The 25667-nt window shown below is 41.5% G+C and overlaps 64 non-coding genes across 64 annotated transcripts; all 64 read left to right on the top strand.

Moving 5' to 3' along the window:
- Positions 1–428: 428 nt before the first annotated feature.
- On the top strand, positions 429–502 carry trnai-aau (transfer RNA isoleucine (anticodon AAU)). The gene has a single exon. It is a non-coding gene; the product is annotated as a tRNA-Ile (tRNA).
- Positions 503–859: 357 nt separating this feature from the next.
- Positions 860–932, top strand: trnar-ucg (transfer RNA arginine (anticodon UCG)). The gene has a single exon. It is a non-coding gene; the product is annotated as a tRNA-Arg (tRNA).
- Positions 933–1163: 231 nt separating this feature from the next.
- On the top strand, positions 1164–1237 carry trnai-aau (transfer RNA isoleucine (anticodon AAU)). Its single transcript has one exon. It is a non-coding gene; the product is annotated as a tRNA-Ile (tRNA).
- A 357-nt stretch (positions 1238–1594) lies between these two features.
- Positions 1595–1667, top strand: trnar-ucg (transfer RNA arginine (anticodon UCG)). Its single transcript has one exon. It is a non-coding gene; the product is annotated as a tRNA-Arg (tRNA).
- A 231-nt stretch (positions 1668–1898) lies between these two features.
- trnai-aau (transfer RNA isoleucine (anticodon AAU)) lies at positions 1899–1972 on the top strand. The gene has a single exon. It is a non-coding gene; the product is annotated as a tRNA-Ile (tRNA).
- A 357-nt stretch (positions 1973–2329) lies between these two features.
- Positions 2330–2402, top strand: trnar-ucg (transfer RNA arginine (anticodon UCG)). The gene has a single exon. It is a non-coding gene; the product is annotated as a tRNA-Arg (tRNA).
- Positions 2403–2633: 231 nt separating this feature from the next.
- Positions 2634–2707, top strand: trnai-aau (transfer RNA isoleucine (anticodon AAU)). The gene has a single exon. It is a non-coding gene; the product is annotated as a tRNA-Ile (tRNA).
- A 660-nt stretch (positions 2708–3367) lies between these two features.
- On the top strand, positions 3368–3441 carry trnai-aau (transfer RNA isoleucine (anticodon AAU)). The gene has a single exon. It is a non-coding gene; the product is annotated as a tRNA-Ile (tRNA).
- A 180-nt stretch (positions 3442–3621) lies between these two features.
- Positions 3622–3694, top strand: trnar-ucg (transfer RNA arginine (anticodon UCG)). The gene has a single exon. It is a non-coding gene; the product is annotated as a tRNA-Arg (tRNA).
- A 231-nt stretch (positions 3695–3925) lies between these two features.
- On the top strand, positions 3926–3999 carry trnai-aau (transfer RNA isoleucine (anticodon AAU)). The gene has a single exon. It is a non-coding gene; the product is annotated as a tRNA-Ile (tRNA).
- Positions 4000–4357: 358 nt separating this feature from the next.
- Positions 4358–4430, top strand: trnar-ucg (transfer RNA arginine (anticodon UCG)). The gene has a single exon. It is a non-coding gene; the product is annotated as a tRNA-Arg (tRNA).
- Positions 4431–4655: 225 nt separating this feature from the next.
- trnai-aau (transfer RNA isoleucine (anticodon AAU)) lies at positions 4656–4729 on the top strand. Its single transcript has one exon. It is a non-coding gene; the product is annotated as a tRNA-Ile (tRNA).
- Positions 4730–5389: 660 nt separating this feature from the next.
- On the top strand, positions 5390–5463 carry trnai-aau (transfer RNA isoleucine (anticodon AAU)). The gene has a single exon. It is a non-coding gene; the product is annotated as a tRNA-Ile (tRNA).
- Positions 5464–5820: 357 nt separating this feature from the next.
- Positions 5821–5893, top strand: trnar-ucg (transfer RNA arginine (anticodon UCG)). Its single transcript has one exon. It is a non-coding gene; the product is annotated as a tRNA-Arg (tRNA).
- Positions 5894–6118: 225 nt separating this feature from the next.
- trnai-aau (transfer RNA isoleucine (anticodon AAU)) lies at positions 6119–6192 on the top strand. The gene has a single exon. It is a non-coding gene; the product is annotated as a tRNA-Ile (tRNA).
- Positions 6193–6852: 660 nt separating this feature from the next.
- trnai-aau (transfer RNA isoleucine (anticodon AAU)) lies at positions 6853–6926 on the top strand. The gene has a single exon. It is a non-coding gene; the product is annotated as a tRNA-Ile (tRNA).
- Positions 6927–7283: 357 nt separating this feature from the next.
- On the top strand, positions 7284–7356 carry trnar-ucg (transfer RNA arginine (anticodon UCG)). The gene has a single exon. It is a non-coding gene; the product is annotated as a tRNA-Arg (tRNA).
- A 231-nt stretch (positions 7357–7587) lies between these two features.
- trnai-aau (transfer RNA isoleucine (anticodon AAU)) lies at positions 7588–7661 on the top strand. The gene has a single exon. It is a non-coding gene; the product is annotated as a tRNA-Ile (tRNA).
- A 357-nt stretch (positions 7662–8018) lies between these two features.
- Positions 8019–8091, top strand: trnar-ucg (transfer RNA arginine (anticodon UCG)). The gene has a single exon. It is a non-coding gene; the product is annotated as a tRNA-Arg (tRNA).
- A 225-nt stretch (positions 8092–8316) lies between these two features.
- On the top strand, positions 8317–8390 carry trnai-aau (transfer RNA isoleucine (anticodon AAU)). Its single transcript has one exon. It is a non-coding gene; the product is annotated as a tRNA-Ile (tRNA).
- Positions 8391–9050: 660 nt separating this feature from the next.
- trnai-aau (transfer RNA isoleucine (anticodon AAU)) lies at positions 9051–9124 on the top strand. The gene has a single exon. It is a non-coding gene; the product is annotated as a tRNA-Ile (tRNA).
- A 1580-nt stretch (positions 9125–10704) lies between these two features.
- On the top strand, positions 10705–10777 carry trnar-ucg (transfer RNA arginine (anticodon UCG)). Its single transcript has one exon. It is a non-coding gene; the product is annotated as a tRNA-Arg (tRNA).
- Positions 10778–11002: 225 nt separating this feature from the next.
- On the top strand, positions 11003–11076 carry trnai-aau (transfer RNA isoleucine (anticodon AAU)). The gene has a single exon. It is a non-coding gene; the product is annotated as a tRNA-Ile (tRNA).
- A 660-nt stretch (positions 11077–11736) lies between these two features.
- On the top strand, positions 11737–11810 carry trnai-aau (transfer RNA isoleucine (anticodon AAU)). Its single transcript has one exon. It is a non-coding gene; the product is annotated as a tRNA-Ile (tRNA).
- Positions 11811–12167: 357 nt separating this feature from the next.
- trnar-ucg (transfer RNA arginine (anticodon UCG)) lies at positions 12168–12240 on the top strand. Its single transcript has one exon. It is a non-coding gene; the product is annotated as a tRNA-Arg (tRNA).
- Positions 12241–12471: 231 nt separating this feature from the next.
- On the top strand, positions 12472–12545 carry trnai-aau (transfer RNA isoleucine (anticodon AAU)). Its single transcript has one exon. It is a non-coding gene; the product is annotated as a tRNA-Ile (tRNA).
- Positions 12546–12902: 357 nt separating this feature from the next.
- On the top strand, positions 12903–12974 carry trnar-ucg (transfer RNA arginine (anticodon UCG)). The gene has a single exon. It is a non-coding gene; the product is annotated as a tRNA-Arg (tRNA).
- A 231-nt stretch (positions 12975–13205) lies between these two features.
- On the top strand, positions 13206–13279 carry trnai-aau (transfer RNA isoleucine (anticodon AAU)). Its single transcript has one exon. It is a non-coding gene; the product is annotated as a tRNA-Ile (tRNA).
- A 180-nt stretch (positions 13280–13459) lies between these two features.
- trnar-ucg (transfer RNA arginine (anticodon UCG)) lies at positions 13460–13532 on the top strand. The gene has a single exon. It is a non-coding gene; the product is annotated as a tRNA-Arg (tRNA).
- Positions 13533–13763: 231 nt separating this feature from the next.
- On the top strand, positions 13764–13837 carry trnai-aau (transfer RNA isoleucine (anticodon AAU)). Its single transcript has one exon. It is a non-coding gene; the product is annotated as a tRNA-Ile (tRNA).
- A 358-nt stretch (positions 13838–14195) lies between these two features.
- On the top strand, positions 14196–14268 carry trnar-ucg (transfer RNA arginine (anticodon UCG)). The gene has a single exon. It is a non-coding gene; the product is annotated as a tRNA-Arg (tRNA).
- A 230-nt stretch (positions 14269–14498) lies between these two features.
- On the top strand, positions 14499–14572 carry trnai-aau (transfer RNA isoleucine (anticodon AAU)). The gene has a single exon. It is a non-coding gene; the product is annotated as a tRNA-Ile (tRNA).
- Positions 14573–14752: 180 nt separating this feature from the next.
- Positions 14753–14825, top strand: trnar-ucg (transfer RNA arginine (anticodon UCG)). Its single transcript has one exon. It is a non-coding gene; the product is annotated as a tRNA-Arg (tRNA).
- A 231-nt stretch (positions 14826–15056) lies between these two features.
- Positions 15057–15130, top strand: trnai-aau (transfer RNA isoleucine (anticodon AAU)). Its single transcript has one exon. It is a non-coding gene; the product is annotated as a tRNA-Ile (tRNA).
- A 357-nt stretch (positions 15131–15487) lies between these two features.
- On the top strand, positions 15488–15559 carry trnar-ucg (transfer RNA arginine (anticodon UCG)). The gene has a single exon. It is a non-coding gene; the product is annotated as a tRNA-Arg (tRNA).
- A 231-nt stretch (positions 15560–15790) lies between these two features.
- trnai-aau (transfer RNA isoleucine (anticodon AAU)) lies at positions 15791–15864 on the top strand. Its single transcript has one exon. It is a non-coding gene; the product is annotated as a tRNA-Ile (tRNA).
- Positions 15865–16044: 180 nt separating this feature from the next.
- On the top strand, positions 16045–16117 carry trnar-ucg (transfer RNA arginine (anticodon UCG)). Its single transcript has one exon. It is a non-coding gene; the product is annotated as a tRNA-Arg (tRNA).
- A 231-nt stretch (positions 16118–16348) lies between these two features.
- On the top strand, positions 16349–16422 carry trnai-aau (transfer RNA isoleucine (anticodon AAU)). Its single transcript has one exon. It is a non-coding gene; the product is annotated as a tRNA-Ile (tRNA).
- Positions 16423–16780: 358 nt separating this feature from the next.
- On the top strand, positions 16781–16853 carry trnar-ucg (transfer RNA arginine (anticodon UCG)). Its single transcript has one exon. It is a non-coding gene; the product is annotated as a tRNA-Arg (tRNA).
- A 230-nt stretch (positions 16854–17083) lies between these two features.
- On the top strand, positions 17084–17157 carry trnai-aau (transfer RNA isoleucine (anticodon AAU)). Its single transcript has one exon. It is a non-coding gene; the product is annotated as a tRNA-Ile (tRNA).
- Positions 17158–17337: 180 nt separating this feature from the next.
- trnar-ucg (transfer RNA arginine (anticodon UCG)) lies at positions 17338–17410 on the top strand. Its single transcript has one exon. It is a non-coding gene; the product is annotated as a tRNA-Arg (tRNA).
- A 231-nt stretch (positions 17411–17641) lies between these two features.
- trnai-aau (transfer RNA isoleucine (anticodon AAU)) lies at positions 17642–17715 on the top strand. The gene has a single exon. It is a non-coding gene; the product is annotated as a tRNA-Ile (tRNA).
- Positions 17716–18073: 358 nt separating this feature from the next.
- trnar-ucg (transfer RNA arginine (anticodon UCG)) lies at positions 18074–18146 on the top strand. The gene has a single exon. It is a non-coding gene; the product is annotated as a tRNA-Arg (tRNA).
- A 225-nt stretch (positions 18147–18371) lies between these two features.
- trnai-aau (transfer RNA isoleucine (anticodon AAU)) lies at positions 18372–18445 on the top strand. Its single transcript has one exon. It is a non-coding gene; the product is annotated as a tRNA-Ile (tRNA).
- Positions 18446–18802: 357 nt separating this feature from the next.
- On the top strand, positions 18803–18874 carry trnar-ucg (transfer RNA arginine (anticodon UCG)). The gene has a single exon. It is a non-coding gene; the product is annotated as a tRNA-Arg (tRNA).
- A 231-nt stretch (positions 18875–19105) lies between these two features.
- On the top strand, positions 19106–19179 carry trnai-aau (transfer RNA isoleucine (anticodon AAU)). Its single transcript has one exon. It is a non-coding gene; the product is annotated as a tRNA-Ile (tRNA).
- A 180-nt stretch (positions 19180–19359) lies between these two features.
- trnar-ucg (transfer RNA arginine (anticodon UCG)) lies at positions 19360–19432 on the top strand. Its single transcript has one exon. It is a non-coding gene; the product is annotated as a tRNA-Arg (tRNA).
- Positions 19433–19663: 231 nt separating this feature from the next.
- Positions 19664–19737, top strand: trnai-aau (transfer RNA isoleucine (anticodon AAU)). Its single transcript has one exon. It is a non-coding gene; the product is annotated as a tRNA-Ile (tRNA).
- Positions 19738–20095: 358 nt separating this feature from the next.
- trnar-ucg (transfer RNA arginine (anticodon UCG)) lies at positions 20096–20168 on the top strand. Its single transcript has one exon. It is a non-coding gene; the product is annotated as a tRNA-Arg (tRNA).
- A 230-nt stretch (positions 20169–20398) lies between these two features.
- Positions 20399–20472, top strand: trnai-aau (transfer RNA isoleucine (anticodon AAU)). Its single transcript has one exon. It is a non-coding gene; the product is annotated as a tRNA-Ile (tRNA).
- A 180-nt stretch (positions 20473–20652) lies between these two features.
- trnar-ucg (transfer RNA arginine (anticodon UCG)) lies at positions 20653–20725 on the top strand. Its single transcript has one exon. It is a non-coding gene; the product is annotated as a tRNA-Arg (tRNA).
- Positions 20726–20956: 231 nt separating this feature from the next.
- trnai-aau (transfer RNA isoleucine (anticodon AAU)) lies at positions 20957–21030 on the top strand. The gene has a single exon. It is a non-coding gene; the product is annotated as a tRNA-Ile (tRNA).
- A 358-nt stretch (positions 21031–21388) lies between these two features.
- On the top strand, positions 21389–21460 carry trnar-ucg (transfer RNA arginine (anticodon UCG)). The gene has a single exon. It is a non-coding gene; the product is annotated as a tRNA-Arg (tRNA).
- Positions 21461–21691: 231 nt separating this feature from the next.
- Positions 21692–21765, top strand: trnai-aau (transfer RNA isoleucine (anticodon AAU)). The gene has a single exon. It is a non-coding gene; the product is annotated as a tRNA-Ile (tRNA).
- Positions 21766–21945: 180 nt separating this feature from the next.
- trnar-ucg (transfer RNA arginine (anticodon UCG)) lies at positions 21946–22018 on the top strand. Its single transcript has one exon. It is a non-coding gene; the product is annotated as a tRNA-Arg (tRNA).
- Positions 22019–22249: 231 nt separating this feature from the next.
- Positions 22250–22323, top strand: trnai-aau (transfer RNA isoleucine (anticodon AAU)). The gene has a single exon. It is a non-coding gene; the product is annotated as a tRNA-Ile (tRNA).
- A 358-nt stretch (positions 22324–22681) lies between these two features.
- On the top strand, positions 22682–22754 carry trnar-ucg (transfer RNA arginine (anticodon UCG)). The gene has a single exon. It is a non-coding gene; the product is annotated as a tRNA-Arg (tRNA).
- A 230-nt stretch (positions 22755–22984) lies between these two features.
- trnai-aau (transfer RNA isoleucine (anticodon AAU)) lies at positions 22985–23058 on the top strand. Its single transcript has one exon. It is a non-coding gene; the product is annotated as a tRNA-Ile (tRNA).
- Positions 23059–23238: 180 nt separating this feature from the next.
- Positions 23239–23311, top strand: trnar-ucg (transfer RNA arginine (anticodon UCG)). The gene has a single exon. It is a non-coding gene; the product is annotated as a tRNA-Arg (tRNA).
- Positions 23312–23542: 231 nt separating this feature from the next.
- Positions 23543–23616, top strand: trnai-aau (transfer RNA isoleucine (anticodon AAU)). Its single transcript has one exon. It is a non-coding gene; the product is annotated as a tRNA-Ile (tRNA).
- Positions 23617–23974: 358 nt separating this feature from the next.
- On the top strand, positions 23975–24047 carry trnar-ucg (transfer RNA arginine (anticodon UCG)). The gene has a single exon. It is a non-coding gene; the product is annotated as a tRNA-Arg (tRNA).
- A 225-nt stretch (positions 24048–24272) lies between these two features.
- Positions 24273–24346, top strand: trnai-aau (transfer RNA isoleucine (anticodon AAU)). Its single transcript has one exon. It is a non-coding gene; the product is annotated as a tRNA-Ile (tRNA).
- Positions 24347–25006: 660 nt separating this feature from the next.
- Positions 25007–25080, top strand: trnai-aau (transfer RNA isoleucine (anticodon AAU)). The gene has a single exon. It is a non-coding gene; the product is annotated as a tRNA-Ile (tRNA).
- Positions 25081–25437: 357 nt separating this feature from the next.
- On the top strand, positions 25438–25510 carry trnar-ucg (transfer RNA arginine (anticodon UCG)). The gene has a single exon. It is a non-coding gene; the product is annotated as a tRNA-Arg (tRNA).
- The last annotated feature ends 157 nt before the right edge of the window (positions 25511–25667 follow it).

Raw genomic sequence — 25667 nt, 5'->3', positions numbered from 1 at the left:
TTTGCTAGGTAACATGCTTGAAAAAAATACAAATGATAATGTATGTTTTCAAAGATTCCACTGTGCCCCAATCGTTTTTCAATTTTACAATAGCACTTGTAAAATGTGAAATTCTTGCCTTCTGCGACCACGTGGCCTAATGGATAAGGCGTCTGACTTAGGATCAGAAGATTCAGGGTTCGAGTCCCTTCGTGGTTGACAATTGCAAGTTCTTCGTAAGATGCTTGGTGAAACCATGAATTGTATCTGCTAGAAGCGTCAATGCTCCCAACAAATGACATTTCCTTTTGCATCTTCAATGGGAACTTTACAACTGAAGATGATAGGCACTGACACTCAGTTGACAGTTTTATGCTGCCTGCATTTTAGAACGTCTTTTCTGGAAAACTGTCTGGATTTAGTGGAGTTGGATGAGACCTTTGGGCATGGGCCGGTTAGCTCAGATGGTCAGAGCGTGGTGCTAATAACGCCAAGGTCATGGGTTCAATCCCCATACTGGCCAACAATATGGAAAGGGTTGAAACGACCTCCAACTATTTAGTGTTATTTGCGCTTAACAAAAGCTTTTATTGCAAGGAAAAGTCCAAAAGAAAGTCAGCTGCTAGTTCATGCTCCCCAAGTTTAATAATCTACCTTCATCCAAAGAATTTTTGTGTGAAAAACCCATCCGTCCTCTCTACTAAAGCCCAGCAAGTAGTTTATCACACCTAAAGACGATCAAAAACTGGTAACATTTTGCTAGGTAACATGCTTGAAAAAAATACAAATGATAATGTATGTTTTCAAAGATTCCACTGTGCCCCAATCGTTTTTCAATTTTACAAAAGCACTTGTAAAATGTGAAAGTCTTGCTTTCTGTGACCACGTGGCCTAATGGACAAGGCGTCTGACTTCGGATCAGAAGATTGAGGGGTCGAGTCCCTTCGTGGTTGAAAATTGGAAGTTCGTCGAAAGAAGCTTGGTGAAACCATGAATTTTATCTGCTAGAAGCGTCAATGCTCCCAACACAATGGCATTTCCTTTTGCATCTTCAATGGGAACTTTACAACTGAAGATGATAGGCACTGACACTCAGTTGACAGTTTTATGCTGCCTGCATTTTAGAACGTCTTTTCTGGAAAACTGTCTGGATTTAGTGGAGTTGGATGAGACCTTTGGGCATGGGCCGGTTAGCTCAGATGGTCAGAGCGTGGTGCTAATAACGCCAAGGTCATGGGTTCAATCCCCATACTGGCCAACAATATGGAAAGGGTTGAAACGACCTCCAACTATTTAGTGTTATTTGCGCTTAACAAAAGCTTTTATTGCAAGGAAAAGTCCAAAAGAAAGTCAGCTGCTAGTTCATGCTCCCCAAGTTTAATAATCTACCTTCATCCAAAGAATTTTTGTGTGAAAAACCCATCCGTCCTCTCTACTAAAGCCCAGCAAGTAGTTTATCACACCTAAAGACGATCAAAAACTGGTAACATTTTGCTAGGTAACATGCTTGAAAAAAATACAAATGATAATGTATGTTTTCAAAGATTCCACTGTGCCCCAATCGTTTTTCAATTTTACAAAAGCACTTGTAAAATGTGAAAGTCTTGCTTTCTGTGACCACGTGGCCTAATGGACAAGGCGTCTGACTTCGGATCAGAAGATTGAGGGGTCGAGTCCCTTCGTGGTTGAAAATTGGAAGTTCGTCGAAAGAAGCTTGGTGAAACCATGAATTTTATCTGCTAGAAGCGTCAATGCTCCCAACACAATGGCATTTCCTTTTGCATCTTCAATGGGAACTTTACAACTGAAGATGATAGGCACTGACACTCAGTTGACAGTTTTATGCTGCCTGCATTTTAGAACGTCTTTTCTGGAAAACTGTCTGGATTTAGTGGAGTTGGATGAGACCTTTGGGCATGGGCCGGTTAGCTCAGATGGTCAGAGCGAGGTGCTAATAACGCCAAGGTCATGGGTTCAATCCCCATACTGGCCAACAATATGGAAAGGGTTGAAACGACCTCCAACTATTTAGTGTTATTTGCGCTTAACAAAAGCTTTTATTGCAAGGAAAAGTCCAAAAGAAAGTCAGCTGCTAGTTCATGCTCCCCAAGTTTAATAATCTACCTTCATCCAAAGAATTTTTGTGTGAAAAACCCATCCGTCCTCTCTACTAAAGCCCAGCAAGTAGTTTATCACACCTAAAGACGATCAAAAACTGGTAACATTTTGCTAGGTAACATGCTTGAAAAAAATACAAATGATAATGTATGTTTTCAAAGATTCCACTGTGCCCCAATCGTTTTTCAATTTTACAAAAGCACTTGTAAAATGTGAAAGTCTTGCTTTCTGTGACCACGTGGCCTAATGGACAAGGCGTCTGACTTCGGATCAGAAGATTGAGGGGTCGAGTCCCTTCGTGGTTGAAAATTGGAAGTTCGTCGAAAGAAGCTTGGTGAAACCATGAATTTTATCTGCTAGAAGCGTCAATGCTCCCAACACAATGGCATTTCCTTTTGCTTCCTCAATGGGAACTTTGCAACTGAAGATGATAGGCACTCACACTCAGTTGACAGTTTTATGCTGCTTGCATTTTAGAATGTCTTTTCTGGAAAACTGTCTGGATTTAGTGGAGTTGGATGAGACCTTTAGGCATGGGCCGGTTAGCTCAGATGGTCAGAGCGTGGTGCTAATAACGCCAAGGTCATGGGTTCAATCCCCATACTGGCCAACAATATGGAAAGGGTTGAAACGACCTCCAACTATTTAGTGTTATTTGCGCTTAACAAAAGCTTTTATTGCAAGGAAAAGTCCAAAAGAAAGTCAGCTGCTAGTTCATGCTCCCCAAGTTTAATAATCTACCTTCATCCAAAGAATTTTTGTGTGAAAAACCCATCCGTCCTCTCTACTAAAGCCCAGCAAGTAGTTTATCACACCTAAAGACGATCAAAAACTGGTAACATTTTGCTAGGTAACATGCTTGAAAAAAATACAAATGATAATGTATGTTTTCAAAGATTCCACTGTGCCCCAATCGTTTTTCAATTTTACAAAAGCACTTGTAAAATGTGAAAGTCTTGCTTTCTGTGACCACGTGGCCTAATGGACAAGGCCTCTGACTTCGGATCAGAAGATGAGGGGTCGAGTCCCTTCGTGGTTGAAAATTGGAAGTTCGTCGAAAGAAGCTTGGTGAAACCATGAATTTTATCTGCTAGAAGCGTCAATGCTCCCAACACAATGGCATTTCCTTTTGCTTCCTCAATGGGAACTTTGCAACTGAAGATGATAGGCACTCACACTCAGTTGACAGTTTTATGCTGCTTGCATTTTAGAATGTCTTTTCTGGAAAACTGTCTGGATTTAGTGGAGTTGGATGAGACCTTTAGGCATCGGCCGGTTAGCTCAGATGGTCAGAGCGTGGTGCTAATAACGCCAAGGTCATGGGTTCAATCCCCATACTGGCCAACAATATGGAAAGGCTAGTTTATCACACCTAAAGACGATCAAAAACTGGTAACATTTTGCTGGGTAACATGCTTGAAAAAAGTACAAATGATAATGTATGTTTTCAAAGATTCCACTGTGCCCCAATCGTTTTTCAATTTTATAATAGCACTTGTAAAATGTGAAAGTCTTGCTTTCTGTGACCACGTGGCCTAATGGACAAGGCGTCTGACTTCGGATCAGAAGATTGAGGGTTCGAGTCCCTTCGTGGTTGAAAATTGGAAGTTTGTCGAAAGAAGCTTGGTGAAACCATGAATTTTATCTGCTAGAAGCGTCAATGCTCCCAACACAATGGCATTTCCTTTTGCTTCCTCAATGGGAACTTTGCAACTGAAGATGATAGGCACTCACACTCAGTTGACAGTTTTATGCTGCTTGCATTTTAGAATGTCTTTTCTGGAAAACTGTCTGGATTTAGTGGAGTTGGATGAGACCTTTAGGCATGGGCCGGTTAGCTCAGATGGTCAGAGCGTGGTGCTAATAACGCCAAGGTCATGGGTTCAATCCCCATACTGGCCAACAATATGGAAAGGGAAGAAAACGACCTCCAACTATTTAGTGTTATTTGCGCTTAACAAAAGCTTTTATTGCAAGGAAAAGTCCAAAAGAAAGTCAGCTGCTAGTTCAGGCTCCCCAAGTTTAATAATCTACCTTCATCCAAAGGTTTTTTGTGTGAAAAACACATCCGTCCTCTCTACTAAAGCCCAGCAAGTAGTTTATCACACCTAAAGACGATCAAAAACTGGTAACATTTTGCTAGGTAACATGCTTGAAAAAAATACAAATGATAAGGTATGTTTTCAAAGATTCCACTGTGCCCCAATCGTTTTTCAATTTTACAATAGCACTTGTAAAATGTGAAAGTCTTGCTTTCTGCGACCACGTGGCCTAATGGACAAGGCGTCTGACTTCGGATCAGAAGATTGAGGGTTCGAGTCCCTTCGTGGTTGAAAATTGCAAGTTCTTCGTGAGAAGCTTGGTAAAACCATGAATTGTATCTGCTAGAAGCGTCAATGCTCCCAACACAATGGCTTTTGCTTCCTCAATGGGAACTTTGCAACTGAAGATGATAGGCACTCACACTCAGTTGACAGTTTTATGCTGCCTGCATTTTAGAACGTCTTTTGTGGAAAACTGTCTGGATTTAGTGGAGTTGGATGAGACCTTTGAGCATGGGCCGGTTAGCTCAGATGGTTAGAGCGTGCTGCTAATAACGCCAAGGTCATGGGTTCAATCCCCATACTGGCCAACAATATGGAAAGGGTTGAAACGACCTCCAACTATTTAGTGTTATTTGCGCTTAACAAAAGCTTTTATTGCAAGGAAAAGTCCAAAAGAAAGTCAGCTGCTAGTTCATGCTCCTCAAGTTTAATAATCTACCTTCATCCAAAGAATTTTTGTGTGAAAAACCCATCCGTCCTCTCTACTAAAGCCCAGCAAGTAGTTTATCACACCTAAAGACGATCAAAAACTGGTAACATTTTGCTAGGTAACATGCTTGAAAAAAATACAAATGATAATGTATGTTTTCAAAGATTCCACTGTGCCCCAATCGTTTTTCAATTTTACAATAGCACTTGTAAAATGTGAAATTCTTGCCTTCTGCGACCACGTGGCCTAATGGATAAGGCGTCTGACTTAGGATCAGAAGATTCAGGGTTCGAGTCCCTTCGTGGTTGACAATTGCAAGTTCTTCGTAAGATGCTTGGTGAAACCATGAATTGTATCTGCTAGAAGCGTCAATGCTCCCAACAAATGACATTTCCTTTTGCATCTTCAATGGGAACTTTACAACTGAAGATGATAGGCACTGACACTCAGTTGACAGTTTTATGCTGCCTGCATTTTAGAACGTCTTTTCTGGAAAACTGTCTGGATTTAGTGGAGTTGGATGAGACCTTTGGGCATGGGCCGGTTAGCTCAGATGGTCAGAGCGTGGTGCTAATAACGCCAAGGTCATGGGTTCAATCCCCATACTGGCCAACAATATGGAAAGGGTTGAAACGACCTCCAACTATTTAGTGTTATTTGCGCTTAACAAAAGCTTTTATTGCAAGGAAAAGTCCAAAAGAAAGTCAGCTGCTAGTTCATGCTCCCCAAGTTTAATAATCTACCTTCATCCAAAGAATTTTTGTGTGAAAAACCCATCCGTCCTCTCTACTAAAGCCCAGCAAGTAGTTTATCACACCTAAAGACGATCAAAAACTGGTAACATTTTGCTAGGTAACATGCTTGAAAAAAATACAAATGATAATGTATGTTTTCAAAGATTCCACTGTGCCCCAATCGTTTTTCAATTTTACAATAGCACTTGTAAAATGTGAAAGTCTTGCTTTCTGCGACCACGTGGCCTAATGGACAAGGCGTCTGACTTCGGATCAGAAGATTGAGGGTTCGAGTCCCTTCGTGGTTGAAAATTGCAAGTTCTTCGTGAGAAGCTTGGTAAAACCATGAATTGTATCTGCTAGAAGCGTCAATGCTCCCAACACAATGGCTTTTGCTTCCTCAATGGGAACTTTGCAAATGAAGATGATAGGCACTCACACTCAGTTGACAGTTTTATGCTGCCTGCATTTTAGAACGTCTTTTGTGGAAAACTGTCTGGATTTAGTGGAGTTGGATGAGACCTTTGAGCATGGGCCGGTTAGCTCAGATGGTTAGAGCGTGGTGCTAATAACGCCAAGGTCATGGGTTCAATCCCCATACTGGCCAACAATATGGAAATGGTTGAAACGACCTCCAACTATTTAGTGTTATTTGCGCTTAACAAAAGCTTTTATTGCAAGGAAAAGTCCAAAAGAAAGTCAGCTGCTAGTTCATGCTCCTCAAGTTTAATAATCTACCTTCATCCAAAGAATTTTTGTGTGAAAAACCCATCCGTCCTCTCTACTAAAGCCCAGCAAGTAGTTTATCACACCTAAAGACGATCAAAAACTGGTAACATTTTGCTAGGTAACATGCTTGAAAAAAATACAAATGATAATGTATGTTTTCAAAGATTCCACTGTGCCCCAATCGTTTTTCAATTTTACAATAGCACTTGTAAAATGTGAAATACTTGCTTTCTGCGACCACGTGGCCTAATGGATAAGGCGTCTGACTTAGGATCAGAAGATTCAGGGTTCGAGTCCCTTCGTGGTTGACAATTGCAAGTTCTTCGTAAGATGCTTGGTGAAACCATGAATTGTATCTGCTAGAAGCGTCAATGCTCCCAACAAATGACATTTCCTTTTGCATCTTCAATGGGAACTTTACAACTGAAGATGATAGGCACTGACACTCAGTTGACAGTTTTATGCTGCCTGCATTTTAGAACGTCTTTTCTGGAAAACTGTCTGGATTTAGTGGAGTTGGATGAGACCTTTGGGCATGGGCCGGTTAGCTCAGATGGTCAGAGCGTGGTGCTAATAACGCCAAGGTCATGGGTTCAATCCCCATACTGGCCAACAATATGGAAAGGGTTGAAACGACCTCCAACTATTTAGTGTTAGTTGCGCTTAACAAAAGCTTTTATTGCAAGGAAAAGTCCAAAAGAAAGTCAGCTGCTAGTTCATGCTCCCCAAGTTTAATAATCTACCTTCATCCAAAGAATTTTTGTGTGAAAAACCCATCCGTCCTCTCTACTAAAGCCCAGCAAGTAGTTTATCACACCTAAAGACGATCAAAAACTGGTAACATTTTGCTAGGTAACATGCTTGAAAAAAATACAAATGATAATGTATGTTTTCAAAGATTCCACTGTGCCCCAATCGTTTTTCAATTTTACAAAAGCACTTGTAAAATGTGAAAGTCTTGCTTTCTGTGACCACGTGGCCTAATGGACAAGGCGTCTGACTTCGGATCAGAAGATTGAGGGGTCGAGTCCCTTCGTGGTTGAAAATTGGAAGTTCGTCGAAAGAAGCTTGGTGAAACCATGAATTTTATCTGCTAGAAGCGTCAATGCTCCCAACACAATGGCATTTCCTTTTGCTTCCTCAATGGGAACTTTGCAACTGAAGATGATAGGCACTCACACTCAGTTGACAGTTTTATGCTGCTTGCATTTTAGAATGTCTTTTCTGGAAAACTGTCTGGATTTAGTGGAGTTGGATGAGACCTTTAGGCATGGGCCGGTTAGCTCAGATGGTCAGAGCGTGGTGCTAATAACGCCAAGGTCATGGGTTCAATCCCCATACTGGCCAACAATATGGAAAGGGTTGAAACGACCTCCAACTATTTAGTGTTATTTGCGCTTAACAAAAGCTTTTATTGCAAGGAAAAGTCCAAAAGAAAGTCAGCTGCTAGTTCATGCTCCCCAAGTTTAATGATCTACCTTCATCCAAAGAATTTTTGTGTGAAAAACCCATCCGTCCTCTCTACTAAAGCCCAGCAAGTAGTTTATCACACCTAAAGACGATCAAAAACTGGTAACATTTTGCTAGGTAACATGCTTGAAAAAAATACAAATGATAAGGTATGTTTTCAAAGATTCCACTGTGCCCCAATCGTTTTTCAATTTTACAATAGCACTTGTAAAATGTGAAAGTCTTGCTTTCTGCGACCACGTGGCCTAATGGACAAGGCGTCTGACTTCGGATCAGAAGATTGAGGGTTCGAGTCCCTTCGTGGTTGAAAATTGCAAGTTCTTCGTGAGAAGCTTGGTAAAACCATGAATTGTATCTGCTAGAAGCGTCAATGCTCCCAACACAATGGCTTTTGCTTCCTCAATGGGAACTTTGCAACTGAAGATGATAGGCACTCACACTCAGTTGACAGTTTTATGCTGCCTGCATTTTAGAACGTCTTTTGTGGAAAACTGTCTGGATTTAGTGGAGTTGGATGAGACCTTTGAGCATGGGCCGGTTAGCTCAGATGGTTAGAGCGTGCTGCTAATAACGCCAAGGTCATGGGTTCAATCCCCATACTGGCCAACAATATGGAAAGGGTTGAAACGACCTCCAACTATTTAGTGTTATTTGCGCTTAACAAAAGCTTTTATTGCAAGGAAAAGTCCAAAAGAAAGTCAGCTGCTAGTTCATGCTCCTCAAGTTTAATAATCTACCTTCATCCAAAGAATTTTTGTGTGAAAAACCCATCCGTCCTCTCTACTAAAGCCCAGCAAGTAGTTTATCACACCTAAAGACGATCAAAAACTGGTAACATTTTGCTAGGTAACATGCTTGAAAAAAATACAAATGATAATGTATATTTTCAAAGATTCCACTGTGCCCCAATCGTTTTTCAATTTTACAATAGCACTTGTAAAATGTGAAATTCTTGCCTTCTGCGACCACGTGGCCTAATGGATAAGGCGTCTGACTTAGGATCAGAAGATTCAGGGTTCGAGTCCCTTCGTGGTTGACAATTGCAAGTTCTTCGTAAGATGCTTGGTGAAACCATGAATTGTATCTGCTAGAAGCGTCAATGCTCCCAACAAATGACATTTCCTTTTGCATCTTCAATGGGAACTTTACAACTGAAGATGATAGGCACTGACACTCAGTTGACAGTTTTATGCTGCCTGCATTTTAGAACGTCTTTTCTGGAAAACTGTCTGGATTTAGTGGAGTTGGATGAGACCTTTGGGCATGGGCCGGTTAGCTCAGATGGTCAGAGCGTGGTGCTAATAACGCCAAGGTCATGGGTTCAATCCCCATACTGGCCAACAATATGGAAAGGGTTGAAACGACCTCCAACTATTTAGTGTTATTTGCGCTTAACAAAAGCTTTTATTGCAAGGAAAAGTCCAAAAGAAAGTCAGCTGCTAGTTCATGCTCCCCAAGTTTAATAATCTACCTTCATCCAAAGAATTTTTGTGTGAAAAACCCATCCGTCCTCTCTACTAAAGCCCAGCAAGTAGTTTATCACACCTAAAGACGATCAAAAACTGGTAACATTTTGCTAGGTAACATGCTTGAAAAAAATACAAATGATAATGTACACTCACCGGCCACTTTATTAGGTACACTTGTCCAACTGCTCGTTAACACTTAATTTCTAAGCAGCCAATCACATGGCGGTAACTCAGTGCATTTAGGCATGTAGACATTGTCAAGACAATCTCCTGCAGTTCAAACCGAGCATCAGTATGGGGAAGAAAGGTGATTTGAGTGACTTTGAACGTGGCATGATTGTTGGTGCCAGAAGGGCTGGTCTGAGTATTTCAGAAACTGCTAATCTACTGGGATTTTCACGCACAACCATCTCTAGGGTTTACAGAGAATGGTCCGAAAAAGAAAAAACATCCAGTGAGCGGCAGTTCTGTGGGCGGAAATGCCTTGTTGATGCCAGAGGTCAGAGGAGAATGGCCAGACTGGTTCGAGCTGATAGAAGGGCAACAGTGACTCAAATAACCACCCGTTACAACCAAGGTGGGCATAAGAGCATCTCTGAACGCACAGTACGTCGAACTTTGAGGCAGATGGGCTACAGCAGCAGAAGACCACACCGGGTGCCACTCCTTTCAGCTAAGAACAGGAAACTGAGGCTACAATTTGCACAAGCTCATCGAAATTGGACAATAGAAGATTGGAAAAACGTTGCCTGGTCTGATGAGTCTCGATTTCTGCTGCGACATTCGGATGGTAGGGTCAGAATTTGGCGTCTACAACATGAAAGCATGGATCCATCCTGCCTTGTATCAACGGTTCAGGCTGGTGGTGGTGGTGTCATGGTGTGGGGAATATTTTCTTGGCACTCTTTGGGCCCCTTGGTACCAATTGAGCATCGTTGCAACGCCACAGCCTACCTGAGTATTGTTGCTGACCATGTCCATCCCTTAATGACCACAATGTACCCAACTTCTGATGGCTACTTTCAGCAGGATAATGCGCCATGTCATAAAGCTGGAATCATCTCAGACTGGTTTCTTGAACATGACAATGAGTTTGCTGTACTCAAATGGCCTCCACAATCACCAGATCTCAATCCAATAGAGCATCTTTGGGATGTGGTGGAACGGGAGATTCGCATCATGGATGTGCAGCCGACAAATCTGCGGCAACTGTGTGATGCCATCATGTCAATATGGACCAAACTCCCTGAGGAATGCTTCCAGCACCTTGTTGAATCTATGCCACGAAGAATTGAGGCAGTTCTGAAGGCAAAAGGGGGTCCAACCCGTTACTAGCATGGGGTACCTAATAAAGTGGCCGGTGAGTGTATGTTTTCAAAGATTCCACTGTGCCCCAATCGTTTTTCAATTTTACAATAGCACTTGTAAAATGTGAAAGTCTTGCTTTCTGCGACCACGTGGCCTAATGGACAAGGCGTCTGACTTCGGATCAGAAGATTGAGGGTTCGAGTCCCTTCGTGGTTGAAAATTGCAAGTTCTTCGTGAGAAGCTTGGTAAAACCATGAATTGTATCTGCTAGAAGCGTCAATGCTCCCAACACAATGGCTTTTGCTTCCTCAATGGGAACTTTGCAAATGAAGATGATAGGCACTCACACTCAGTTGACAGTTTTATGCTGCCTGCATTTTAGAACGTCTTTTGTGGAAAACTGTCTGGATTTAGTGGAGTTGGATGAGACCTTTGAGCATGGGCCGGTTAGCTCAGATGGTTAGAGCGTGGTGCTAATAACGCCAAGGTCATGGGTTCAATCCCCATACTGGCCAACAATATGGAAATGGTTGAAACGACCTCCAACTATTTAGTGTTATTTGCGCTTAACAAAAGCTTTTATTGCAAGGAAAAGTCCAAAAGAAAGTCAGCTGCTAGTTCATGCTCCTCAAGTTTAATAATCTACCTTCATCCAAAGAATTTTTGTGTGAAAAACCCATCCGTCCTCTCTACTAAAGCCCAGCAAGTAGTTTATCACACCTAAAGACGATCAAAAACTGGTAACATTTTGCTAGGTAACATGCTTGAAAAAAATACAAATGATAATGTATGTTTTCAAAGATTCCACTGTGCCCCAATCGTTTTTCAATTTTACAATAGCACTTGTAAAATGTGAAATACTTGCTTTCTGCGACCACGTGGCCTAATGGATAAGGCGTCTGACTTAGGATCAGAAGATTCAGGGTTCGAGTCCCTTCGTGGTTGACAATTGCAAGTTCTTCGTAAGATGCTTGGTGAAACCATGAATTGTATCTGCTAGAAGCGTCAATGCTCCCAACAAATGACATTTCCTTTTGCATCTTCAATGGGAACTTTACAACTGAAGATGATAGGCACTGACACTCAGTTGACAGTTTTATGCTGCCTGCATTTTAGAACGTCTTTTCTGGAAAACTGTCTGGATTTAGTGGAGTTGGATGAGACCTTTGGGCATGGGCCGGTTAGCTCAGATGGTCAGAGCGTGGTGCTAATAACGCCAAGGTCATGGGTTCAATCCCCATACTGGCCAACAATATGGAAAGGGTTGAAACGACCTCCAACTATTTAGTGTTAGTTGCGCTTAACAAAAGCTTTTATTGCAAGGAAAAGTCCAAAAGAAAGTCAGCTGCTAGTTCATGCTCCCCAAGTTTAATAATCTACCTTCATCCAAAGAATTTTTGTGTGAAAAACCCATCCGTCCTCTCTACTAAAGCCCAGCAAGTAGTTTATCACACCTAAAGACGATCAAAAACTGGTAACATTTTGCTAGGTAACATGCTTGAAAAAAATACAAATGATAATGTATGTTTTCAAAGATTCCACTGTGCCCCAATCGTTTTTCAATTTTACAAAAGCACTTGTAAAATGTGAAAGTCTTGCTTTCTGTGACCACGTGGCCTAATGGACAAGGCGTCTGACTTCGGATCAGAAGATTGAGGGGTCGAGTCCCTTCGTGGTTGAAAATTGGAAGTTCGTCGAAAGAAGCTTGGTGAAACCATGAATTTTATCTGCTAGAAGCGTCAATGCTCCCAACACAATGGCATTTCCTTTTGCTTCCTCAATGGGAACTTTGCAACTGAAGATGATAGGCACTCACACTCAGTTGACAGTTTTATGCTGCTTGCATTTTAGAATGTCTTTTCTGGAAAACTGTCTGGATTTAGTGGAGTTGGATGAGACCTTTAGGCATGGGCCGGTTAGCTCAGATGGTCAGAGCGTGGTGCTAATAACGCCAAGGTCATGGGTTCAATCCCCATACTGGCCAACAATATGGAAAGGGTTGAAACGACCTCCAACTATTTAGTGTTATTTGCGCTTAACAAAAGCTTTTATTGCAAGGAAAAGTCCAAAAGAAAGTCAGCTGCTAGTTCATGCTCCCCAAGTTTAATGATCTACCTTCATCCAAAGAATTTTTGTGTGAAAAACCCATCCGTCCTCTCTACTAAAGCCCAGCAAGTAGTTTATCACACCTAAAGACGATCAAAAACTGGTAACATTTTGCTAGGTAACATGCTTGAAAAAAATACAAATGATAATGTATGTTTTCAAAGATTCCACTGTGCCCCAATCGTTTTTCAATTTTACAAAAGCACTTGTAAAATGTGAAAGTCTTGCTTTCTGTGACCACGTGGCCTAATGGACAAGGCGTCTGACTTCGGATCAGAAGATGAGGGGTCGAGTCCCTTCGTGGTTGAAAATTGGAAGTTCGTCGAAAGAAGCTTGGTGAAACCATGAATTTTATCTGCTAGAAGCGTCAATGCTCCCAACACAATGGCATTTCCTTTTGCTTCCTCAATGGGAACTTTGCAACTGAAGATGATAGGCACTCACACTCAGTTGACAGTTTTATGCTGCTTGCATTTTAGAATGTCTTTTCTGGAAAACTGTCTGGATTTAGTGGAGTTGGATGAGACCTTTAGGCATGGGCCGGTTAGCTCAGATGGTCAGAGCGAGGTGCTAATAACGCCAAGGTCATGGGTTCAATCCCCATACTGGCCAACAATATGGAAAGGCTAGTTTATCACACCTAAAGACGATCAAAAACTGGTAACTTTTTGCTGGGTAACATGCTTGAAAAAAGTACAAATGATAATGTATGTTTTCAAAGATTCCACTGTGCCCCAATCGTTTTTCAATTTTATAATAGCACTTGTAAAATGTGAAAGTCTTGCTTTCTGTGACCATGTGGCCTAATGGACAAGGCGTCTGACTTCGGATCAGAAGATTGAGGGTTCGAGTCCCTTCGTGGTTGAAAATTGGAAGTTCGTCGAAAGAAGCTTGGTGAAACCATGAATTTTATCTGCTAGAAGCGTCAATGCTCCCAACACAATGGCATTTCCTTTTGCTTCCTCAATGGGAACTTTGCAACTGAAGATGATAGGCACTCACACTCAGTTGACAGTTTTATGCTGCTTGCATTTTAGAATGTCTTTTCTGGAAAACTGTCTGGATTTAGTGGAGTTGGATGAGACCTTTAGGCATGGGCCGGTTAGCTCAGATGGTCAGAGCGTGGTGCTAATAACGCCAAGGTCATGGGTTCAATCCCCATACTGGCCAACAATATGGAAAGGGTAGAAAACAACCTCCAACTATTTAGTGTTATTTGCGCTTAACAAAAGCTTTTATTGCAAGGAAAAGTCCAAAAGAAAGTCAGCTGCTAGTTCATGCTCCCCAAGTTTAATAATCTACCTTCATCCAAAGAATTTTTGTGTGAAAAACCCATCCGTCCTCTCTACTAAAGCCCAGCAAGTAGTTTATCACACCTAAAGACGATCAAAAACTGGTAACATTTTGCTAGGTAACATGCTTGAAAAAAATACAAATGATAATGTATGTTTTCAAAGATTCCACTGTGCCCCAATCGTTTTTCAATTTTACAAAAGCACTTGTAAAATGTGAAAGTCTTGCTTTCTGCGACCACGTGGCCTAATGGATAAGGCGTCTGACTTCGGATCAGAAGATTGAGGGTTCGAGTCCCTTCGTGGTTGACAATTGAAAGTTCTTCGTAAGAAGCTTGGTGAAACTATGTATTGTATCTGCTGGAAGCGTCAATGCTCCCAACAAATGACATTTCCTTTTGCATCTTCAATGGGAACTTTACAACTGAAGATGATAGGCACTGACACTCAGTTGACAGTTTTATGCTGCCTGAATTTTAGAACGTCTTTTCTGGAAAACTGTCTGGATTTAGTGGAGTTGGATGAGACCTTTAGGCATCGGCCGGTTAGCTCAGATGGTCAGAGCGTGGTGCTAATAACGCCAAGGTCATGGGTTCAATCCCCATACTGGCCAACAATATGGAAAGGCTAGTTTATCACACCTAAAGACGATCAAAAACTGGTAACATTTTGCTAGGTAACATGCTTGAAAAAAATACAAATGATAATGTATGTTTTCAAAGATTCCACTGTGCCCCAATCGTTTTTCAATTTTACAAAAGCACTTGTAAAATGTGAAAGTCTTGCTTTCTGTGACCACGTGGCCTAATGGACAAGGCGTCTGACTTCGGATCAGAAGATTGAGGGGTCGAGTCCCTTCGTGGTTGAAAATTGGAAGTTCGTCGAAAGAAGCTTGGTGAAACCATGAATTTTATCTGCTAGAAGCGTCAATGCTCCCAACACAATGGCATTTCCTTTTGCTTCCTCAATGGGAACTTTGCAACTGAAGATGATAGGCACTCACACTCAGTTGACAGTTTTATGCTGCTTGCATTTTAGAATGTCTTTTCTGGAAAACTGTCTGGATTTAGTGGAGTTGGATGAGACCTTTAGGCATGGGCCGGTTAGCTCAGATGGTCAGAGCGTGGTGCTAATAACGCCAAGGTCATGGGTTCAATCCCCATACTGGCCAACAATATGGAAAGGGTTGAAACGACCTCCAACTATTTAGTGTTATTTGCGCTTAACAAAAGCTTTTATTGCAAGGAAAAGTCCAAAAGAAAGTCAGCTGCTAGTTCATGCTCCCCAAGTTTAATGATCTACCTTCATCCAAAGAATTTTTGTGTGAAAAACCCATCCGTCCTCTCTACTAAAGCCCAGCAAGTAGTTTATCACACCTAAAGACGATCAAAAACTGGTAACATTTTGCTAGGTAACATGCTTGAAAAAAATACAAATGATAATGTATGTTTTCAAAGATTCCACTGTGCCCCAATCGTTTTTCAATTTTACAAAAGCACTTGTAAAATGTGAAAGTCTTGCTTTCTGTGACCACGTGGCCTAATGGACAAGGCGTCTGACTTCGGATCAGAAGATGAGGGGTCGAGTCCCTTCGTGGTTGAAAATTGGAAGTTCGTCGAAAGAAGCTTGGTGAAACCATGAATTTTATCTGCTAGAAGCGTCAATGCTCCCAACACAATGGCATTTCCTTTTGCTTCCTCAATGGGAACTTTGCAACTGAAGATGATAGGCACTCACACTCAGTTGACAGTTTTATGCTGCTTGCATTTTAGAATGTCTTTTCTGGAAAACTGTCTGGATTTAGTGGAGTTGGATGAGACCTTTAGGCATGGGCCGGTTAGCTCAGATGGTCAGAGCGAGGTGCTAATAACGCCAAGGTCATGGGTTCAATCCCCATACTGGCCAACAATATGGAAAGGCTAGTTTATCACACCTAAAGACGATCAAAAACTGGTAACTTTTTGCTGGGTAACATGCTTGAAAAAAGTACAAATGATAATGTATGTTTTCAAAGATTCCACTGTGCCCCAATCGTTTTTCAATTTTATAATAGCACTTGTAAAATGTGAAAGTCTTGCTTTCTGTGACCATGTGGCCTAATGGACAAGGCGTCTGACTTCGGATCAGAAGATTGAGGGTTCGAGTCCCTTCGTGGTTGAAAATTGGAAGTTCGTCGAAAGAAGCTTGGTGAAACCATGAATTTTATCTGCTAGAAGCGTCAATGCTCCCAACACAATGGCATTTCCTTTTGCTTCCTCAATGGGAACTTTGCAACTGAAGATGATAGGCACTCACACTCAGTTGACAGTTTTATGCTGCTTGCATTTTAGAATGTCTTTTCTGGAAAACTGTCTGGATTTAGTGGAGTTGGATGAGACCTTTAGGCATGGGCCGGTTAGCTCAGATGGTCAGAGCGTGGTGCTAATAACGCCAAGGTCATGGGTTCAATCCCCATACTGGCCAACAATATGGAAAGGGTAGAAAACAACCTCCAACTATTTAGTGTTATTTGCGCTTAACAAAAGCTTTTATTGCAAGGAAAAGTCCAAAAGAAAGTCAGCTGCTAGTTCATGCTCCCCAAGTTTAATAATCTACCTTCATCCAAAGAATTTTTGTGTGAAAAACCCATCCGTCCTCTCTACTAAAGCCCAGCAAGTAGTTTATCACACCTAAAGACGATCAAAAACTGGTAACATTTTGCTAGGTAACATGCTTGAAAAAAATACAAATGATAATGTATGTTTTCAAAGATTCCACTGTGCCCCAATCGTTTTTCAATTTTACAAAAGCACTTGTAAAATGTGAAAGTCTTGCTTTCTGCGACCACGTGGCCTAATGGATAAGGCGTCTGACTTCGGATCAGAAGATTGAGGGTTCGAGTCCCTTCGTGGTTGACAATTGAAAGTTCTTCGTAAGAAGCTTGGTGAAACTATGTATTGTATCTGCTGGAAGCGTCAATGCTCCCAACAAATGACATTTCCTTTTGCATCTTCAATGGGAACTTTACAACTGAAGATGATAGGCACTGACACTCAGTTGACAGTTTTATGCTGCCTGAATTTTAGAACGTCTTTTCTGGAAAACTGTCTGGATTTAGTGGAGTTGGATGAGACCTTTAGGCATCGGCCGGTTAGCTCAGATGGTCAGAGCGTGGTGCTAATAACGCCAAGGTCATGGGTTCAATCCCCATACTGGCCAACAATATGGAAAGGCTAGTTTATCACACCTAAAGACGATCAAAAACTGGTAACATTTTGCTGGGTAACATGCTTGAAAAAAGTACAAATGATAATGTATGTTTTCAAAGATTCCACTGTGCCCCAATCGTTTTTCAATTTTATAATAGCACTTGTAAAATGTGAAAGTCTTGCTTTCTGTGACCACGTGGCCTAATGGACAAGGCGTCTGACTTCGGATCAGAAGATTGAGGGTTCGAGTCCCTTCGTGGTTGAAAATTGGAAGTTCGTCGAAAGAAGCTTGGTGAAACCATGAATTTTATCTGCTAGAAGCGTCAATGCTCCCAACACAATGGCATGTCCTTTTGCTTCCTCAATGGGAACTTTGCAACTGAAGATGATAGGCACTCACACTCAGTTGACAGTTTTATGCTGCTTGCATTTTAGAATGTCTTTTCTGGAAAACTGTCTGGATTTAGTGGAGTTGGATGAGACCTTTAGGCATGGGCCGGTTAGCTCAGATGGTCAGAGCGTGGTGCTAATAACGCCAAGGTCATGGGTTCAATCCCCATACTGGCCAACAATATGGAAAGGGAAGAAAACGACCTCCAACTATTTAGTGTTATTTGCGCTTAACAAAAGCTTTTATTGCAAGGAAAAGTCCAAAAGAAAGTCAGCTGCTAGTTCAGGCTCCCCAAGTTTAATAATCTACCTTCATCCAAAGGTTTTTTGTGTGAAAAACACATCCGTCCTCTCTACTAAAGCCCAGCAAGTAGTTTATCACACCTAAAGACGATCAAAAACTGGTAACATTTTGCTAGGTAACATGCTTGAAAAAAATACAAATGATAAGGTATGTTTTCAAAGATTCCACTGTGCCCCAATCGTTTTTCAATTTTACAATAGCACTTGTAAAATGTGAAAGTCTTGCTTTCTGCGACCACGTGGCCTAATGGACAAGGCGTCTGACTTCGGATCAGAAGATTGAGGGTTCGAGTCCCTTCGTGGTTGAAAATTGCAAGTTCTTCGTGAGAAGCTTGGTAAAACCATGAATTGTATCTGCTAGAAGCGTCAATGCTCCCAACACAATGGCTTTTGCTTCCTCAATGGGAACTTTGCAACTGAAGATGATAGGCACTCACACTCAGTTGACAGTTTTATGCTGCCTGCATTTTAGAACGTCTTTTGTGGAAAACTGTCTGGATTTAGTGGAGTTGGATGAGACCTTTGAGCATGGGCCGGTTAGCTCAGATGGTTAGAGCGTGGTGCTAATAACGCCAAGGTCATGGGTTCAATCCCCATACTGGCCAACAATATGGAAAGGGTTGAAACGACCTCCAACTATTTAGTGTTATTTGCGCTTAACAAAAGCTTTTATTGCAAGGAAAAGTCCAAAAGAAAGTCAGCTGCTAGTTCATGCTCCCCAAGTTTAATAATCTACCTTCATCCAAAGAATTTTTGTGTGAAAAACCCATCCGTCCTCTCTACTAAAGCCCAGCAAGTAGTTTATCACACCTAAAGACGATCAAAAACTGGTAACATTTTGCTAGGTAACATGCTTGAAAAAAATACAAATGATAATGTATGTTTTCAAAGATTCCACTGTGCCCCAATCGTTTTTCAATTTTACAAAAGCACTTGTAAAATGTGAAAGTCTTGCTTTCTGTGACCACGTGGCCTAATGGACAAGGCGTCTGACTTCGGATCAGAAGATGAGGGGTCGAGTCCCTTCGTGGTTGAAAATTGGAAGTTCGTCGAAAGAAGCTTGGTGAAACCATGAATTTTATCTGCTAGAAGCGTCAATGCTCCCAACACAATGGCATTTCCTTTTGCTTCCTCAATGGGAACTTTGCAACTGAAGATGATAGGCACTCACACTCAGTTGACAGTTTTATGCTGCTTGCATTTTAGAATGTCTTTTCTGGAAAACTGTCTGGATTTAGTGGAGTTGGATGAGACCTTTAGGCATGGGCCGGTTAGCTCAGATGGTCAGAGCGAGGTGCTAATAACGCCAAGGTCATGGGTTCAATCCCCATACTGGCCAACAATATGGAAAGGCTACTTTATCACACCTAAAGATGATCAAAAACTGGTAACTTTTTGCTGGGTAACATGCTTGAAAAAAGTACAAATGATAATGTATGTTTTCAAAGATTCCACTGTGCCCCAATCGTTTTTCAATTTTATAATAGCACTTGTAAAATGTGAAAGTCTTGCTTTCTGTGACCATGTGGCCTAATGGACAAGGCGTCTGACTTCGGATCAGAAGATTGAGGGTTCGAGTCCCTTCGTGGTTGAAAATTGGAAGTTCGTCGAAAGAAGCTTGGTGAAACCATGAATTTTATCTGCTAGAAGCGTCAATGCTCCCAACACAATGGCATTTCCTTTTGCTTCCTCAATGGGAACTTTGCAACTGAAGATGATAGGCACTCACACTCAGTTGACAGTTTTATGCTGCTTGCATTTTAGAATGTCTTTTCTGGAAAACTGTCTGGATTTAGTGGAGTTGGATGAGACCTTTAGGCATGGGCCGGTTAGCTCAGATGGTCAGAGCGTGGTGCTAATAACGCCAAGGTCATGGGTTCAATCCCCATACTGGCCAACAATATGGAAAGGGTAGAAAACAACCTCCAACTATTTAGTGTTATTTGCGCTTAACAAAAGCTTTTATTGCAAGGAAAAGTCCAAAAGAAAGTCAGCTGCTAGTTCATGCTCCCCAAGTTTAATAATCTACCTTCATCCAAAGAATTTTTGTGTGAAAAACCCATCCGTCCTCTCTACTAAAGCCCAGCAAGTAGTTTATCACACCTAAAGACGATCAAAAACTGGTAACATTTTGCTAGGTAACATGCTTGAAAAAAATACAAATGATAATGTATGTTTTCAAAGATTCCACTGTGCCCCAATCGTTTTTCAATTTTACAAAAGCACTTGTAAAATGTGAAAGTCTTGCTTTCTGCGACCACGTGGCCTAATGGATAAGGCGTCTGACTTCGGATCAGAAGATTGAGGGTTCGAGTCCCTTCGTGGTTGACAATTGAAAGTTCTTCGTAAGAAGCTTGGTGAAACTATGTATTGTATCTGCTGGAAGCGTCAATGCTCCCAACAAATGACATTTCCTTTTGCATCTTCAATGGGAACTTTACAACTGAAGATGATAGGCACTGACACTCAGTTGACAGTTTTATGCTGCCTGAATTTTAGAACGTCTTTTCTGGAAAACTGTCTGGATTTAGTGGAGTTGGATGAGACCTTTAGGCATCGGCCGGTTAGCTCAGATGGTCAGAGCGTGGTGCTAATAACGCCAAGGTCATGGGTTCAATCCCCATACTGGCCAACAATATGGAAAGGCTAGTTTATCACACCTAAAGACGATCAAAAACTGGTAACATTTTGCTGGGTAACATGCTTGAAAAAAGTACAAATGATAATGTATGTTTTCAAAGATTCCACTGTGCCCCAATCGTTTTTCAATTTTATAATAGCACTTGTAAAATGTGAAAGTCTTGCTTTCTGTGACCACGTGGCCTAATGGACAAGGCGTCTGACTTCGGATCAGAAGATTGAGGGTTCGAGTCCCTTCGTGGTTGAAAATTGGAAGTTCGTCGAAAGAAGCTTGGTGAAAACATGAATTTTATCTGCTAGAAGCGTCAATGCTCCCAACACAATGGCATTTCCTTTTGCTTCCTCAATGGGAACTTTGCAACTGAAGATGATAGGCACTCACACTCAGTTGACAGTTTTATGCTGCTTGCATTTTAGAATGTCTTTTCTGGAAAACTGTCTGGATTTAGTGGAGTTGGATGAGACCTTTAGGCATGGGCCGGTTAGCTCAGATGGTCAGAGCGTGGTGCTAATAACGCCAAGGTCATGGGTTCAATCCCCATACTGGCCAACAATATGGAAAGGGAAGAAAACGACCTCCAACTATTTAGTGTTATTTGCGCTTAACAAAAGCTTTTATTGCAAGGAAAAGTCCAAAAGAAAGTCAGCTGCTAGTTCAGGCTCCCCAAGTTTAATAATCTACCTTCATCCAAAGGTTTTTTGTGTGAAAAACACATCCGTCCTCTCTACTAAAGCCCAGCAAGTAGTTTATCACACCTAAAGACGATCAAAAACTGGTAACATTTTGCTAGGTAACATGCTTGAAAAAAATACAAATGATAAGGTATGTTTTCAAAGATTCCACTGTGCCCCAATCGTTTTTCAATTTTACAATAGCACTTGTAAAATGTGAAAGTCTTGCTTTCTGCGACCACGTGGCCTAATGGACAAGGCGTCTGACTTCGGATCAGAAGATGAGGGGTCGAGTCCCTTCGTGGTTGAAAATTGGAAGTTCGTCGAAAGAAGCTTGGTGAAACCATGAATTTTATCTGCTAGAAGCGTCAATGCTCCCAACACAATGGCATTTCCTTTTGCTTCCTCAATGGGAACTTTGCAACTGAAGATGATAGGCACTCACACTCAGTTGACAGTTTTATGCTGCTTGCATTTTAGAATGTCTTTTCTGGAAAACTGTCTGGATTTAGTGGAGTTGGATGAGACCTTTAGGCATGGGCCGGTTAGCTCAGATGGTCAGAGCGAGGTGCTAATAACGCCAAGGTCATGGGTTCAATCCCCATACTGGCCAACAATATGGAAAGGCTACTTTATCACACCTAAAGATGATCAAAAACTGGTAACTTTTTGCTGGGTAACATGCTTGAAAAAAGTACAAATGATAATGTATGTTTTCAAAGATTCCACTGTGCCCCAATCGTTTTTCAATTTTATAATAGCACTTGTAAAATGTGAAAGTCTTGCTTTCTGTGACCATGTGGCCTAATGGACAAGGCGTCTGACTTCGGATCAGAAGATTGAGGGTTCGAGTCCCTTCGTGGTTGAAAATTGGAAGTTCGTCGAAAGAAGCTTGGTGAAACCATGAATTTTATCTGCTAGAAGCGTCAATGCTCCCAACACAATGGCATTTCCTTTTGCTTCCTCAATGGGAACTTTGCAACTGAAGATGATAGGCACTCACACTCAGTTGACAGTTTTATGCTGCTTGCATTTTAGAATGTCTTTTCTGGAAAACTGTCTGGATTTAGTGGAGTTGGATGAGACCTTTAGGCATGGGCCGGTTAGCTCAGATGGTCAGAGCGTGGTGCTAATAACGCCAAGGTCATGGGTTCAATCCCCATACTGGCCAACAATATGGAAAGGGTAGAAAACAACCTCCAACTATTTAGTGTTATTTGCGCTTAACAAAAGCTTTTATTGCAAGGAAAAGTCCAAAAGAAAGTCAGCTGCTAGTTCATGCTCCCCAAGTTTAATAATCTACCTTCATCCAAAGAATTTTTGTGTGAAAAACCCATCCGTCCTCTCTACTAAAGCCCAGCAAGTAGTTTATCACACCTAAAGACGATCAAAAACTGGTAACATTTTGCTAGGTAACATGCTTGAAAAAAATACAAATGATAATGTATGTTTTCAAAGATTCCACTGTGCCCCAATCGTTTTTCAATTTTACAAAAGCACTTGTAAAATGTGAAAGTCTTGCTTTCTGCGACCACGTGGCCTAATGGATAAGGCGTCTGACTTCGGATCAGAAGATTGAGGGTTCGAGTCCCTTCGTGGTTGACAATTGAAAGTTCTTCGTAAGAAGCTTGGTGAAACTATGTATTGTATCTGCTGGAAGCGTCAATGCTCCCAACAAATGACATTTCCTTTTGCATCTTCAATGGGAACTTTACAACTGAAGATGATAGGCACTGACACTCAGTTGACAGTTTTATGCTGCCTGAATTTTAGAACGTCTTTTCTGGAAAACTGTCTGGATTTAGTGGAGTTGGATGAGACCTTTAGGCATCGGCCGGTTAGCTCAGATGGTCAGAGCGTGGTGCTAATAACGCCAAGGTCATGGGTTCAATCCCCATACTGGCCAACAATATGGAAAGGCTAGTTTATCACACCTAAAGACGATCAAAAACTGGTAACATTTTGCTGGGTAACATGCTTGAAAAAAGTACAAATGATAATGTATGTTTTCAAAGATTCCACTGTGCCCCAATCGTTTTTCAATTTTATAATAGCACTTGTAAAATGTGAAAGTCTTGCTTTCTGTGACCACGTGGCCTAATGGACAAGGCGTCTGACTTCGGATCAGAAGATTGAGGGTTCGAGTCCCTTCGTGGTTGAAAATTGGAAGTTCGTCGAAAGAAGCTTGGTGAAAACATGAATTTTATCTGCTAGAAGCGTCAATGCTCCCAACACAATGGCATTTCCTTTTGCTTCCTCAATGGGAACTTTGCAACTGAAGATGATAGGCACTCACACTCAGTTGACAGTTTTATGCTGCTTGCATTTTAGAATGTCTTTTCTGGAAAACTGTCTGGATTTAGTGGAGTTGGATGAGACCTTTAGGCATGGGCCGGTTAGCTCAGATGGTCAGAGCGTGGTGCTAATAACGCCAAGGTCATGGGTTCAATCCCCATACTGGCCAACAATATGGAAAGGGAAGAAAACGACCTCCAACTATTTAGTGTTATTTGCGCTTAACAAAAGCTTTTATTGCAAGGAAAAGTCCAAAAGAAAGTCAGCTGCTAGTTCAGGCTCCCCAAGTTTAATAATCTACCTTCATCCAAAGGTTTTTTGTGTGAAAAACACATCCGTCCTCTCTACTAAAGCCCAGCAAGTAGTTTATCACACCTAAAGACGATCAAAAACTGGTAACATTTTGCTAGGTAACATGCTTGAAAAAAATACAAATGATAAGGTATGTTTTCAAAGATTCCACTGTGCCCCAATCGTTTTTCAATTTTACAATAGCACTTGTAAAATGTGAAAGTCTTGCTTTCTGCGACCACGTGGCCTAATGGACAAGGCGTCTGACTTCGGATCAGAAGATTGAGGGTTCGAGTCCCTTCGTGGTTGAAAATTGCAAGTTCTTCGTGAGAAGCTTGGTAAAACCATGAATTGTATCTGCTAGAAGCGTCAATGCTCCCAACACAATGGCTTTTGCTTCCTCAATGGGAACTTTGCAACTGAAGATGATAGGCACTCACACTCAGTTGACAGTTTTATGCTGCCTGCATTTTAGAACGTCTTTTGTGGAAAACTGTCTGGATTTAGTGGAGTTGGATGAGACCTTTGAGCATGGGCCGGTTAGCTCAGATGGTTAGAACGTGGTGCTAATAACGCCAAGGTCATGGGTTCAATCCCCATACTGGCCAACAATATGGAAAGGGTTGAAACGACCTCCAACTATTTAGTGTTATTTGCGCTTAACAAAAGCTTTTATTGCAAGGAAAAGTCCAAAAGAAAGTCAGCTGCTAGTTCATGCTCCTCAAGTTTAATAATCTACCTTCATCCAAAGAATTTTTGTGTGAAAAACCCATCCGTCCTCTCTACTAAAGCCCAGCAAGTAGTTTATCACACCTAAAGACGATCAAAAACTGGTAACATTTTGCTAGGTAACATGCTTGAAAAAAATACAAATGATAATGTATGTTTTCAAAGATTCCACTGTGCCCCAATCGTTTTTCAATTTTACAATAGCACTTGTAAAATGTGAAATTCTTGCTTTCTGCGACCACGTGGCCTAATGGATAAGGCGTCTGACTTAGGATCAGAAGATTCAGGGTTCGAGTCCCTTCGTGGTTGACAATTGCAAGTTCTTCGTAAGATGCTTGGTGAAACCATGAATTGTATCTGCTAGAAGCGTCAATGCTCCCAACAAATGACATTTCCTTTTGCATCTTCAATGGGAACTTTACAACTGAAGATGATAGGCACTGACACTCAGTTGACAGTTTTATGCTGCCTGCATTTTAGAACGTCTTTTCTGGAAAACTGTCTGGATTTAGTGGAGTTGGATGAGACCTTTGGGCATGGGCCGGTTAGCTCAGATGGTCAGAGCGTGGTGCTAATAACGCCAAGGTCATGGGTTCAATCCCCATACTGGCCAACAATATGGAAAGGGTTGAAACGACCTCCAACTATTTAGTGTTATTTGCGCTTAACAAAAGCTTTTATTGCAAGGAAAAGTCCAAAAGAAAGTCAGCTGCTAGTTCATGCTCCCCAAGTTTAATAATCTACCTTCATCCAAAGAATTTTTGTGTGAAAAACCCATCCGTCCTCTCTACTAAAGCCCAGCAAGTAGTTTATCACACCTAAAGACGATCAAAAACTGGTAACATTTTGCTAGGTAACATGCTTGAAAAAAATACAAATGATAATGTATGTTTTCAAAGATTCCACTGTGCCCCAATCGTTTTTCAATTTTACAAAAGCACTTGTAAAATGTGAAAGTCTTGCTTTCTGTGACCACGTGGCCTAATGGACAAGGCGTCTGACTTCGGATCAGAAGATTGAGGGGTCGAGTCCCTTCGTGGTTGAAAATTGGAAGTTCGTCGAAAGAAGCTTGGTGAAACCATGAATTTTATCTGCTAGAAGCGTCAATGCTCCCAACACAATGGCATTTCCTTTTGCTTCCTCAATGGGAACTTTGCAACTGAAGATGATAGGCACTCACACTCAGTTGACAGTTTTATG

Source organism: Pungitius pungitius, chromosome 21 (genome assembly GCF_949316345.1).
Source record: "Pungitius pungitius chromosome 21, fPunPun2.1, whole genome shotgun sequence".
Lineage (NCBI taxonomy): Eukaryota > Metazoa > Chordata > Actinopteri > Perciformes > Gasterosteidae > Pungitius > Pungitius pungitius.
Note: the sequence above shows the minus strand (reverse complement) of the source record. Positions and strands in the feature narration are given on the sequence as shown.